This window comes from Malus sylvestris, chromosome 11 (genome assembly GCF_916048215.2).
Source record: "Malus sylvestris chromosome 11, drMalSylv7.2, whole genome shotgun sequence".
Classification (NCBI taxonomy): Eukaryota; Viridiplantae; Streptophyta; class Magnoliopsida; order Rosales; family Rosaceae; genus Malus; species Malus sylvestris.
This window is the reverse complement of record NC_062270.1, coordinates 26,495,225-26,508,828: the sequence shown is the minus strand read 5'-3', so window position 1 is coordinate 26,508,828 and position 13,604 is coordinate 26,495,225. Positions and strand designations below refer to the sequence as shown.

Genomic DNA, 13,604 nt, shown 5'->3' with positions numbered 1-13,604 from the left:
TTGAAATTTACAATACATCTTCTGAAAAACGATTTCTTTCATTTCCAAAGTCCACATCTCAACATTGCTAATGTTGAAAATCCAATCACTGTGGGCATTCACTAACCCACCTGCATTTTCAACAGTTCAAGTCTTTTAATTGTTATTAAAATTGAATGAAACCCACGTCTGCCATCCAGCTAGGGTCCAGTGCTTTTTAGAACTTTGGTTGTGTCTATAAGAGGACTTCAGTTGCTTTCCTTGTTTACAAGAGAAGGAAAAAACATTTATAGTCATTGGAAAAAAAAATAGTCATGGGAGTGGGAACGGGAATAGAATGAGATCTTCATGGTTTAACTTGCTTTCTGTACGTTGTATTGTTTTGCTTTTACTCAGTGTGACTCAAGTCGTTTCATTTGTGCAGACACTTGTACATTTCACTGAGTGCTCTGCATTGTTACAGTTTAAGGATAGCTTTTTGATTGATAGCTCCGCTTCTAAGGATACTTATGCATATCCAAAGGTTGCATCTTGGACGCCAGGAGGAGGACATCAGAAATAGAGTAAATGCTGTTTGTGGGATGGTGTTGAGTGCGATGAAGAGTCTGGCCATGTCATTGGCCTTGAACTTGGCATCAGTTGTCTCTATGGTTTTATCAACTCCACTAGAAGCCTCTTCCGACTTGTTAACTTGCAGAGGCTTGATCTCTCAGATAACCACTTCAATTTGTCTCATATACCATCAAGATTAGGCCGTGACCTTACGAGTCTAACCTATCTAAACCATTCACAGTCCTTATTTTCTGGCCAAATTCCATCTGAAATGTCACACCCCAATCCCGACATACGTCTAGGATTTACACGTGACATCACCAAATACCCGTATCTCAACATACCCCGGCTCCGGGATATGGCAAATCACAACTCAAGAATCGAATCGCATAATAATTTTTCTTATACTTTATGGCTGCATCTAACCTCCTCATTAGGGATCAAGTCATTCGCAGTTCGTCGTTCACTAATTTAGACATTTATTTTAGTGCGTTCTAACAAGAATACATAGCATTCTGTAATCAATTATTAGAACTTGACATGCATGACATTACCAAGTTCAGGCTACAAAACAAACCAACATGCCGTTCAAGATTCTCATTCCATCCATCATATAAATTCTATGTTATCAGCAAGATACTTCCATCCACAACATGTAACATATCAAATAACCAACGAAGCACATTTATTCTCAAGCCACATTGATCAACTAAAGTAATCATAATAATAACAACCATAACCAAGGTCATTTCAAAACCCCGTCAATCAATCAATTCATGAATCAAAGATACCTGATCTTAGCATTTAATTATGTTAATCAATGAATGCAGTAACATATCATTTCACAAATTTAACCAAGGAACTCTATATAATTTCCTACTTGGATTATGAGGAATAACATGGTAAATCTATTTTATATTCACAAGGTATATTGTGGGCAATTCTCATTCACTCGAATCTACGGTTCTAGACTAACCTTATTGGAATGAGTGAGAGCAAGGATTCCAAACCACTCAACAGAATCCAACAACATCGGGTTCTAGACCACTCAACGGAACCAAAATATCAAGTGGTTTCTCATAATCTACCCAGACATGTCATATGTAAAATCAATGCCTAAATCATGAGAATGGTGCACCGGCCAAACAGAACTCGGATAAGTTGCGAAGCTTGGGTGAGTGATAATAATACAAGTATGTGATATTCAATAAAAACAGACCATCGATCACAATCTATAAACATTGAGTATAGAATCATGCTTTGTGAAATCATAATTAAGTCACTGGAAACTCCAAATGAGTCACCCAGACATCCAACGGTTTTTCTAATTCAAATCACAAGATTCTCAAAAACCATCGTTCATATATACATTAAAAACTAGGGCTAGATGGACACAGTTTGGCTGAAGCCTACATAAGTAACCAAACAGGAATTGGCCCCCCAAATCAAATTAACCAAGCAGAGCCACCCCTAAGAAAGTAACCAAGCAGGCAGTGACTCCCCCAATGCGGATTAACCAAGCAGAGTCACTCCTACAACTATTAGGAAGTGATCACCCAATGCGGATTAACCAAGCATTATCACTCCTAAGCATACATGGCCATAAGGATCGCCCAACGCGGATTAACCAAGCACAATCCATATATAGTATGGTCCCCCAATGCGGATTAACCAAGTAGAGTCAAGATAATCTGGTAGGTAGTGACCCCCAACGCGGATTAACCAAGCAGAGTCACACCTACAGAACTATTAGGCAGTGATCACCTAACGCAGATTAACCAAGCATGATCACCCCTCAGTATAAATGATCATAAGGATCGCCCAATGTGGATTAACCAAGCGCGATCCATATATAGTATGGTCCCCCAATGCGGATTAACCAAGCATGACCACTAGTGACCCCCCAATGCGGATTTACCAAGCAGGGTCATAGTCCTCTACTAGCCCTCAATTTACAAAACATTTCAATATGAAATTCGAATCACTTTTCCACAAATATTACTAATCCATGAGTCAAATCACATTTAATAAAAATAGATCGATGGCCAATTATAAAAGAATCACATTTTAACAAAAAACACATTTATAAAACCATATCATATCCACAAAGGATATTAATATCAAGAATCGAGTAATCACCATATCACATATATTAAAGTCACTCACTGAGACAAGTCCGCAAAGTTTTACTGAGTCTTTAATAATACTAATTTTAGTAATTCAAATGGTTCAAGACCTGTTGACCAAAAATCAACGGTGGGGTCCACACCCTAGCAATTTAATCTGGAAGATCCACATATCATAATCTAGATCCGTAACTTCTTAAGGTCCACATTATGCTTAAAGAACAACATACTAAAATCTCACACGAATCGACAGTCGGATCTCCAACAATTGCTAGAATTAGGTGGTGGTTAACAATTAATTTTACTAACTTAGAAATCCAATTCAGGAAGATCCGTACATCGGATTCCCAATCCGTCAGTTCCAGCTATCCTCAAATATTACGTTCTATAACGCACTAAAGTTTGATGGTGATCCAATAGTCGGATCGTTGATTCAAATTTTGATCAAGTGATGTATCATAATGAAACTAAGTTCAAACAATCAAAAAACTTCATACATATATCAATTATGTATTCAGAACATCTAATTGAACTTAGAAAGACATCATTGGCCCACTGGCCACGCGCCGCCCCGACTCGTCGGAAAATTCAACAATTTCAAAAAATTACCAAATTTTACAGGCAAGTATATCTCAGTGAGGGGATCAATTTTTATACATGTGGCCAAGTCCAATTTGGTTAGGAAGTGTCCCAATTTCATCCAAACCCGCCGGAGACCCTAGAAATGGGTGTTCCTCGATTCATCGTCAAAACAAACTTCGACACCTTATCCAATGCTTGGGCCTTGCTCCAGGGGTTGAGGGGAGTCTATTGGTAGTGATGATCGACGGTAATCATTGTTAGAATCACCGTAAAATGAGAAAACTCACCGGAAAATCCTCGGCACTTTGTGGCTTTGACCTAGAAAATGGAAATCTAATACTACTGGGATGTATGACTCATGGACACCAAGATTACCCAAAAAGGAAGTCGGATGAAGAAGATATGGCCGGGTCAAAAATGGTGGTTCGCGGGTGAAAAATGACCCATTTTCGGGTCTCTCCTTTCCCCTCCTTACTCTCCCTCCCATCGATCACTCTTCCCTCCCTTTTCTCTCCTGCAACCTCATTTTCTTCTCTCTCTCACTGCCACTTGGCAGCATCTAGTACTTTTTTTTTCCTTCCTGATTCATTCTCCGTTTCTCTCCCATTTCTAATTGGTCCCTCACTCTCTTATCTCATTGGTCCCTTTCCCACAAGGTGGGAGTTTCAAAATAAATTTAAAATCTATAATTTAGTAACTTCAAATGTCCGTAACTATACCGTTAAAACCCAGACTCACAAACGGTTTCCGCCTATGTGCTCATGGTTTCGAGATCTATTTGAAAACGTTACTTGTGACCTTAAAAGGTCAACGAATCTTAAAGATTAATTACGAAAATTCAAACCCGATAACTATTCGATTTAATTCCCAAAATTTACGAAATTAAAATTAAGTAATAAAAATAACTTAAACGTGAAATACGAACTTAAATTACGAGATATATAATGAATAGTGAAATTCCGGGGGTGGGATTTCATATGAAATTTCGAAGCCATCAAAAACTATCTTCCCTTGATATTTCAGACAATGGTAAATTAACATTGACAAAAGCCAATCTAGGAAGCCTAGTCCAAAACATGACCAACTTAAAACAACTTCATCTTAGTTGGGTAGAAATGTTCTCCACTTTTCCTAAAAACTTTGTCAATGCATCTTCCCTCACATCTCACAAACTTAACAGTTGTGGGTTCTATGGGGAGTTCCCTTTTGGTATTTTTCACCTACCAAACTTAGAGGTTCTTTATGTTTACAAGAACTTTGAGCTAACAGGTTATTTTTCCTAACTTTAATAGGACCAATTCCTTCAAGAAATTGAGCGTTGGGGAAACAAGTTTCTCTGATCCACTGCCTACGGGTTGGTTTGGCATTGCTATGCTTTGAAAAAAAACTACTTCTGTTGTGCTGTAAGAATAAGCTCATTTTTGCTGCTTCACGTTTTCAACGTTTTTTCACCCAAAACTGTGAAAATAAGTTATTTTTAAGTGTTTACCAAACATCTTTTTGAACTTAGCTTTTTTTTATACCTACTTTTTATAAAAGCACCTCAGTACCAAACCAATACTACGTCTATCGGAAGTCTTCGTTCCTTAATTGTATTTGGCATCTATTATTGTAATTTTGATCCCCATGTTCCATCTTCACTTAGAAACCTTACTCAGCTCTTTTACCTTGACATTTCTTCATTTTATGATCCCCTGTATTGGCCTGGAAAATAAATTGTCACAATGACAGACCAATCTTTACCATCTGATTATTCTTGGCCTTGGTTTGGAAAGCTAACTACATTTTATCACTTGGGCCTTGCGTCTACCAACTTAACGGGACAATTCCCATGTTTTCTTGCTAACCTGACGCAACTTACGTAAATACATTTGGGTTCTAATGAACTAATTGGTCTTGGGTTATAAGGAATTTGACTTAATTAACTCATCTGGACCTTTCCTTTAATCGGTTGAGGGGATTAGTTGAACTTGATCAGTTTTCCAACCTAAACAATTTAAAGAAACTTGGATTTGTTGTAAATAATGGATGTCCACTCATCCACTCAACAAGTGGATGTCCAAGAAACTTGCTCAACACTACTCATTTTTTCTATAAAAGCAAACCCCACACAACATCAAGTGGGTGATTCACGGGAGAGATAGGAAGGAAGAGAGGAAGAGAGAAAAGAGAGGAAGAGGAGAGGAGATAATAGAGAGATTTATCTTTGTACTCCTATTATTCCAAATTATAATGAAAGCACCACTGCTGCCCCAAGGACATACTCCAGTCACACTGACTGTAGAGGAACCTTGTAAATTTTGTGTCTTATTTATTTATTCCACTGCACACACCATCGATTTTACAACACGTTATCAGCACGAAAAGTTCTCATGTCAGTGGAAAACACAACACCATAAATCCAGTAAAGCATTATCTACCTCTCACCTCCGTCAGCTAAAATCTCACAGAGTAGAGACGGCAAGCTAGACATGTCAAACAGGGAAGATCATCTTGTCACAAAATTCCATCAACCTTTCTTTTATCACTTTTTCTTTTATCACTCTAACTATTGATGTGCTAATCCTTATCCCTGCTAGACCTACAATCTATTTTCTCTCTCGTGGACAAGAGAGATAGAGAGATCTTACAGACAAACAAAGGTGTAGCAAAACAAGCAAAGGTATGTCCATTTTTCGTTTCTCCCAACTAGCCAGAAGCGCCCTACCGAATTCCGGTGTGAATTGAAATTTACAACGACCTGAAGTCGTCACGAGATAAGAAAACTCGTACCTGACAACTGGTTTCCAGAGATCCAGAAGAATCTCATCAGACTTGGAAACCCAGACCGCGTCGTTTTTTTATGGATCTCGAGGACTCACAGTAATTCTAGCCTTGAGTTTTACACTGCTCGGCCTGGCGCCCATGGCCACCGTCTTTTGATGGCGTTGTAGTCCTCTGAAATAAAGCTTGGTGTTTCAAACCCTATAATTCTTTCTCTGTCTGAATTAAGCTTGAAAATCCCTAGAGCTCACTGTTACCTACAAGAAGTTAAGAGATAAATAAGTAGGATGGTTTCTGCACAGGGTAAAGAAAAGCCAGCGCTATAAAACTCCAGAAGAGCTCTTTTGATGCGTTGGAATTGTGCACATAAAAGAATGAAAAGGGAAATGGGGCCAAAGATTTGGAAAGGTGCGTTGCACCATGTAAAATGAAAGAAAAAGGCAAAGTTTTTTGGAATGGTGTAGAATGTGATTGAATAAGAAAATAATAAAATAAAATAAAAAGTAAAGATTTTTTGATGGTGTTACACCATCTGAAAAGAAAGAAGAAAATATGTATATATTTATTTATGTGAATGGTGTTGGCTTAAAACACTTTCACAAGTTCTATTTATTTAAAGCAATTTATTTACAGTGGGTAGAATTATTACCATTTGCTTTAAAGCTTTGATATTTATGTGCATGGTGTTGGTTTAAAACTCATGTCACAAGTTCTATTTACTTTAAAACAATTTATTTATCATGAACGGTTTTACCGCCTACTGCTTTAAGTTTGATTTGTGTGAATGGTGCTGAATTAAAACCCTCGTCACAAGCTTTATTTACGTAAATGCAATTTATTCATTATGGATGGAATTACTGCCTATTGCTTTAATTTATTTATTATACTTATTTTTGTTATGATAAGGACATACTGGACCTGAAGTTCCTTGATCAGATCACAACCTGCAGTTTCTTGATCCTCAACATATAAAAAAGATGGGACCTGAAGTTCCATCATGCAAAAGGATCGGGCATGAAGTCCCTGGATCCTGAAGATCAGGACATGAAATTCCTTGATGAGTACCGTAAGTTTGAAGTGCCGTAGTGCCTCAACTTAATTGTAATAAAGGACATAAGAGTCTCAGTCTACAAACTATTTAATAAGGACAATAAGTTCCTTATGTCCATACTCAAAATGGTTTAGCAGAACCATTTATTAAGCGGATGAAATTGATTACCCGCGATCTGTTCATGAAAACGAAATTGCCAGTTTTTACATGGAAACATGTCATTTTACATAATTCATTATTAAGTTTGGTTGAGAACAGTTACCAAACATCGATATTTCTCAATACAACTCGTGTTTAGACACCAGCCAAACATTATACATTTACAAGTTTTTGGTTGTGTTATCTATATGCCTATTGCACTGCCACAACGTACTGAAATGAAGCATCATCGCCAATTGGGCATTTGATGTTGAACACTATCTATCATTCAATATTTGGAATCCTTGACTAGGGATATGTTTACCGCGTGATTTGCGGATTATGATTTTGATAAGATAGTTTTCCCGCCGTTAGGGGGAGAAAATAACATTGTTCCAGAAGAACGATGAGAAAATATCATTCCAGAAGAATCATAAGAAAAGATCGTTCCAGAAGAATGAAGAGAATTTGTCTTATTTTGATTCACGAATCAATCAATATGAAAATGAAGTAAGAATAATTGAATGATGCAATGAAAGTGATGAAATCATATATACTTGCTGCAAATGTGCCTACAAGAATTGATGTCCATGTTAGACAACATAATATGGCAGTAAATGATTTATCTGTTGCATGTCTGAAGCGTGGCAGACCCTTAGAATCAAAAGGTTCATTCATTTGAAAGAAGAAGAATATGACACTACTAAACTATTGCATTCCCGAAGCATAACTGTTGCATACCAGAAGCATGACAGTCGCCGCATGGATATACGTCTAAGAAAGGACAATCCACGGACATGGGAATGTTAATGTCTCATGCATGGAGCATGATAGACATATAGGTTCCAATGACTCAACTCCCGGAATTGGAGATTAAAATCCAAGCTCTATAACGCTCTAGAAGAGGTTATGATCCGCATTCTTTAAATTACGACTATCCTAGAAGAGATAGTGTAATGCCCTTGAAGAGGCAATGGATATCCAAAGAAATAAAAAGCTTTTATGCATGCACATGCACATGAGAATATGGGATCACGGATTGATGATAACCAATGGTAATTTTGGTTTTTATAAGTAGCTACTAAATTCATCAATGAGTTGTGTTAATATTGAGTCATGTTCTTTTGTTCGTCGACAAAAGGAAAATTATTGGCCAAAATGGAGAAAGGCAATTCCATTACAATTTTGTAAGAACATGGAAAAATGGACCTATATATATTTGAATAGCTAAAATATGTTGAACCAAGGAGGTTACATATGGGCATTTGTAATACAGTAAAATACACTCACATGATATGACACAAGGTTGTAAACGAGTTCATATGAATGGAGAATTATATACGAAGGTTTGTGAGTCGCTCACTCATATCTCCATAAGTATATCCCTCAAGTATACATGGGAGCAAATTGCTCTGTATAAATTCCAAAGGAAAATGTGTCATAAAGTGAAGAAAATCCATGAAGGATTCAAATTGCTTAAAGTAAGCCCCCGAAGGGTAAAGCATAAATTATGTACTCAATACCAATGGATGGTATAAATTGCCTTAATGAGTAATATCATTATGATATTGTTGCGACATACTAAAATCTCTTGCAAGAGTCAATGACATTAAATTAGAACTCCTGAAGAGTTGATGATATTAAATTGAGACTCCTGGAGAGTAAAGAAAGATTATAAAGTGTTGAGAGAAATATTGTCTCGAGCTGCAGATCGAACAATCTACCAACACGAATCTTATCCATGATGTCGATGATATTAAAAGAACAATATGGATTGAAGATTATGAGTTGAATACTCAAATGATGTAGACACTAAGAAAGATCATTTAACTTCGTGAGGGTAAAGATAAATGGATATTTGGTCCAGAAGTACCACATCTTAGTGAAGTATATGCTTTATTGTATTTGGCACAATACATTAATGAAATAAAGCTTATATATTAATATCTTCAAGAAATTACAGATATGTACATACACATGAGTTAAAACAAACAAACAAGATAGAGCATTCACAAAGGTTGCTCATGTGAAGTCTCAGTGCTCGAAAGTACCCCAGAAGGGGGAGGCACTGGAGATTGATCATGTGGCACCCCAGTACTTGGCAAAACACCAGAAGGGGAAGGCATCAGTTGCCTTCGAAATCTAGCAACGAACCTCTGGTGATCACTTTGAATTCGACTTTCGGATTCCTGCAGCTGGTCGAGCTTTCTTTTCATGCTAGTCGAGTAATTATTTGCAAGCATGTGTAACACTTTGTTCTCGTGTTTGAGCCCTCTGATCTCTTGTTTAAGACTTGCCACCTCAACCATTAATGATTCAACTTGGCGAGTTTGAGCAAGTAGGCGTTGACCCATATTGGAAACAGAGCCAGCACACTGAACACTGAGAGCCAAAGAGTCTTGAATGGCCAACTCGTCAGACCGTTTTGAAAGGATTATGTTATCCTTTGGAGTGAGAAGATTTCTAGCTACCACAGTAGCAGTTATGTTATTCTTCATCACAGAGTCCCCAACCGTAAGAGGACCATTGGAAGATAAGAATGACGAGTGCCATATATTATCCTGACGTTGCTCGTCTGTATCACTTCTAAGACTCAAATCTAAGCAAATGTTAGATGGGCAAGTCATTTTCAGAAATGATGAAGAAAAAAGAGGTCAAATAAAATTTCAGAAATGCAAGAAGGGGGAAATTTCTTAGGAAGCAACTTTCTGAGCATACTCTTGAACACAATTGATGTCTCTATAAAATAAGAGGCAACATAGCCACTTGTTCAAAGATCAAAGCGACATAGCTCTCCAAATTTCAAAAGCCAGATTTTCCTGAATAAAGTTCGTTGGCATTTTTCAGACACAATCTCATCTTTTTCGGATATCACGTGCAACTTTGTCAAAGATCTCTGACAAAGTTGAAAACGCGTAAATCTTACTGTTCTATTTACACCATAGTTGCTGACAAAAGTAAAAGCACAGCACCACCACTTGCTATTGGGAAATCTCTATATATGTCGACCTCTGTTCTCCATAACAAGGCAGACCTGCAATAATGTCCAACTCTTCCTCATCTCCGAGAATGCATCTTCAACAAATCATCTCAAAATGCTCAGTTTTCTTCCTCTCCGAGAATACCTCTTCACACAAGTCACACCAGAGCAAGATTATCTCATATCTTCAGCGACGAGAGCAAGAGTATCTCATATCATGCAATCTCCATGTCCTTTCCTTTGTCCTTGTTCTTACCTGCAAAAACAAGGATAAAGAAAGCAATATGTCGGAACCTCCACTCAAATTCCCAGTAAGGAACCGACTGCCTGGAACCGTTCCTGATTGCTTACCTAGCTCTCGAGTAGTCATCTTCAACTGTTGTTGGAGCTGGGTCTCCAGTCACCAAGAAGTGGTGAACCATCCAAATGTAAGGGTTGCATTCCACTCCTACATCAGAAGGCAAATACTGTAGGAGAAGATGCCACACATGCATGGGGGAAAAGTAGGGAAAATACTACTTAAGCAAGGGAAGCAAGTAAGGAAAGTGAAAATAATACATTGAAGCATGTGGAGACAAGCGCAACAAACACGTGCTGATTCATCCCCGACAAAGCCAAAGATCACTTGCCACGTGAAGCTTCTCATGGTCCAATTTCATTAAAGATCAAGCCTCGAAGTCCTTGAAGAAATCACAAGTCCGATTCAAGATCAAGTGTCCACCACCCTTGAATCAAATTCCGCTCCAGATAAAAGGAGTAAATTCAGATCTTCGATGCAAGTCTAGCAGAAAGTCCTACAACCCAGTTCAAGAGAAAGCCTGTGGAAAGTTAACAACAAGTAAAACACCTCTTTCGACAACTCTTTTCGCTAAGAGATTGAAGTAGAATGATCAACGATCAGCCTAAATGATTTGAAATCAGGGGGAGATACTCATCAGGGGGAGCATCCAAGACAGATCAAGATTTTAACAAGACAATCGAAGACTTGTGGCCATCCAAGGGGGAGTGTTGTAAATAATGGATGTCCACTCATCCACTCAACAAGTGGATATCCAAGAAGCTTGCTTAACACTACTCATTTTTTCTATAAAAGCAAACCCCACACAACATCAAGTGGGTGATTCACGGGAGAGATAGGAAGGAAGAGAGGAAAAGAGAAAAGAGAGGAAGAGGAGAGGAGATAATAGAGAGAGTTATCTTTGTACTCATATTATTCCAAATTATAATGAAAGCACCACTGCTGCCCTGAGGACGTACTCCAGTCACACTGACTGTAGAGGAACCTCATAAATTTTGTGTCTTATTTATTTATTCCACTGCACACACCATCGATTTTACAACAGGATTGAATACAACCAATTTTCTGTGCAAGTTAAACCCAATTTGGATGTTACTCTTCCAAAGTTTCAACTTTTGTGGTTGGATTCATGCAACTTGACAGAGTTTCCGAAGTTTTTAAAAAACCAGGATGAGTTGTACGACTTACAACTTTCTGACAATAATATTCATGGTCAAATACCAAAATGGTTCTGGAATATATCTAGAGAAACTCTATGGAGTCTGGAACTATAATTTAACTTCCTAACAGGTCTCGAGTCATTTGACCAAAATCCACTCATTCTTCCATGGAAAAGTCTCTTGTTTTTTTGAAATGGCGTCCAACTTGTTACAAGGTTCACTACCAATTTCACCCCAGTCAATTGTGTTTTATGATGTTGCAAACAATGATTTTAATGGAGAGATTTCACTACTATTCTGCAACATGAATCTAACACTTCTTAATTTGGCCAACAACAACCTAAGTGGTATGCTTCCACAATGTTTGGGGAACTCCAGTGCTTTGGAAGTACTCGACTTGCCGAACAATTATTTTGGGGGAGATATTCCTCAACTATGTCCAAACAAAATAGTTTGAGAGTGATAGATTTAAGTTTCAATCATTTGCAGGGGAAGCTACCAAGATTTATGGCCCACTACACTTAGTTGAAGTTTTTTAACCTCGGAAACAATTACATCAGAGACATTTTCCCGCCTTGGTTAAGGGAACTGCCAGTGTTGAAGGTTCTCATTTTGGGCCTGCAACTAACCATGAGTTTCCAAACTTGTGCATCATTGATCTATATCACAATGGTTTTTCCGATATGTTGCCCTTTAACTACTTGGAGAACTGGAATTTCATGAAATTTGTTAATGAAACCAACCAAACTTATTTTGAAGTTTCTTCCGCCAGCCCAACTGAATTCATTTATAGCTATCAATACAAGATCACAATTTTTGCAAATGGGGTTGAGTTGAAATATTTGAAGACCCCTTATCTTCTAAGACTCATAGATCTATCAAGTAATAGATTTGAAAGAGAGATTCCAGCAGGCATCATTGGGAAACTAAGAGGCCTTCATTTCCTAAACCTCTCCAACAACACTCTCAGTGGTCTCATCCCCTCATCTGTTGGGAATTTGACAGCTCTTGAATTATTAGAACTCTCTGAAAACCAGCTCTCTAAAAGTATCCCCAGTAATTTGGCGTAACACAATTTCCTTGCGTATTTCAACGTATCCCATAACCATCTAATGGGGCCTATTCCACTTGGCCAACAATTTAATACATTTCAGGAGGATTCATACCAAGGAAACTCCTTTGTCAAAGAAATGTAAGGATAGAGTTCAACACCGCCGCCACCTTCAGTCTTTGAAGAAGATGAAGACCCTGAAATTCCATTTAAGGTTGATTGGTATGTGGTTCTTCCAGGAGTTTTTTGTGGTCTAATTATTGGAATTGTTGTCGGGAACGCTTTTGCAGACAGGAGGCATGAATGGTTTGCGGAGACATTTAGCAAGAGGAGGAGGCAGCCAAGAGCCAAAAGGGAAGGGAGGCAAATGACTTGGTCCTTGTTTAATTCAAGTTCATGTTGTAGCTGTTGTTAGTGTCTACTGTACTATTGTGTGTGGTCTGGTTTATGCTGGTATCTTACAATAAGTGGGTTAGTATAAGTTTGTTTAACTTGCTTGGTTTAGACCTTTTAGATTTGGTTTTAGAGATGTTAGGTTTCATGTACCCTTCTATTTTACTTGTATCATTTGGATATTCGTTTCTAGAGGGGTAGGGTTTATGTCACACCCTCCCCCTCCTTCTTTTTCATATTCTTTTTCTCCTTTTCTTGGATTTTTACAGTCTCATAATTCATTTGTTTTTTTTTTTGGGAAGTCAAAATTAACTTTTTAAAGTTTAAAAAAAAAAAAAAAAAAACAAACTAACATTTTTTTTTGTTCAATACAGATGGCACCTATTTGGTTAAAGATATCCAAATGGTTTATACATCGCTTATGTGACAGAGTTATAGATCGCCCTTCCTACTTCGAAAATCTTTCTTCACTTGTAAAATTAAACAATGTACAAAATGTAAACTTTGACCACCGCCACTCTATTATAGACC

General features: G+C 37.7%; 2 pseudogenes; both read left to right on the top strand.

Annotated features, from left to right (window-relative positions):
- The first annotated feature begins 316 nt into the window (after positions 1-316).
- Positions 317-4,619, top strand: LOC126590331 (receptor-like protein 7; annotated as a pseudogene).
- A 7,203-nt stretch (positions 4,620-11,822) lies between these two features.
- Positions 11,823-13,166, top strand: LOC126590330 (receptor-like protein 34; annotated as a pseudogene).
- The last annotated feature ends 438 nt before the right edge of the window (positions 13,167-13,604 follow it).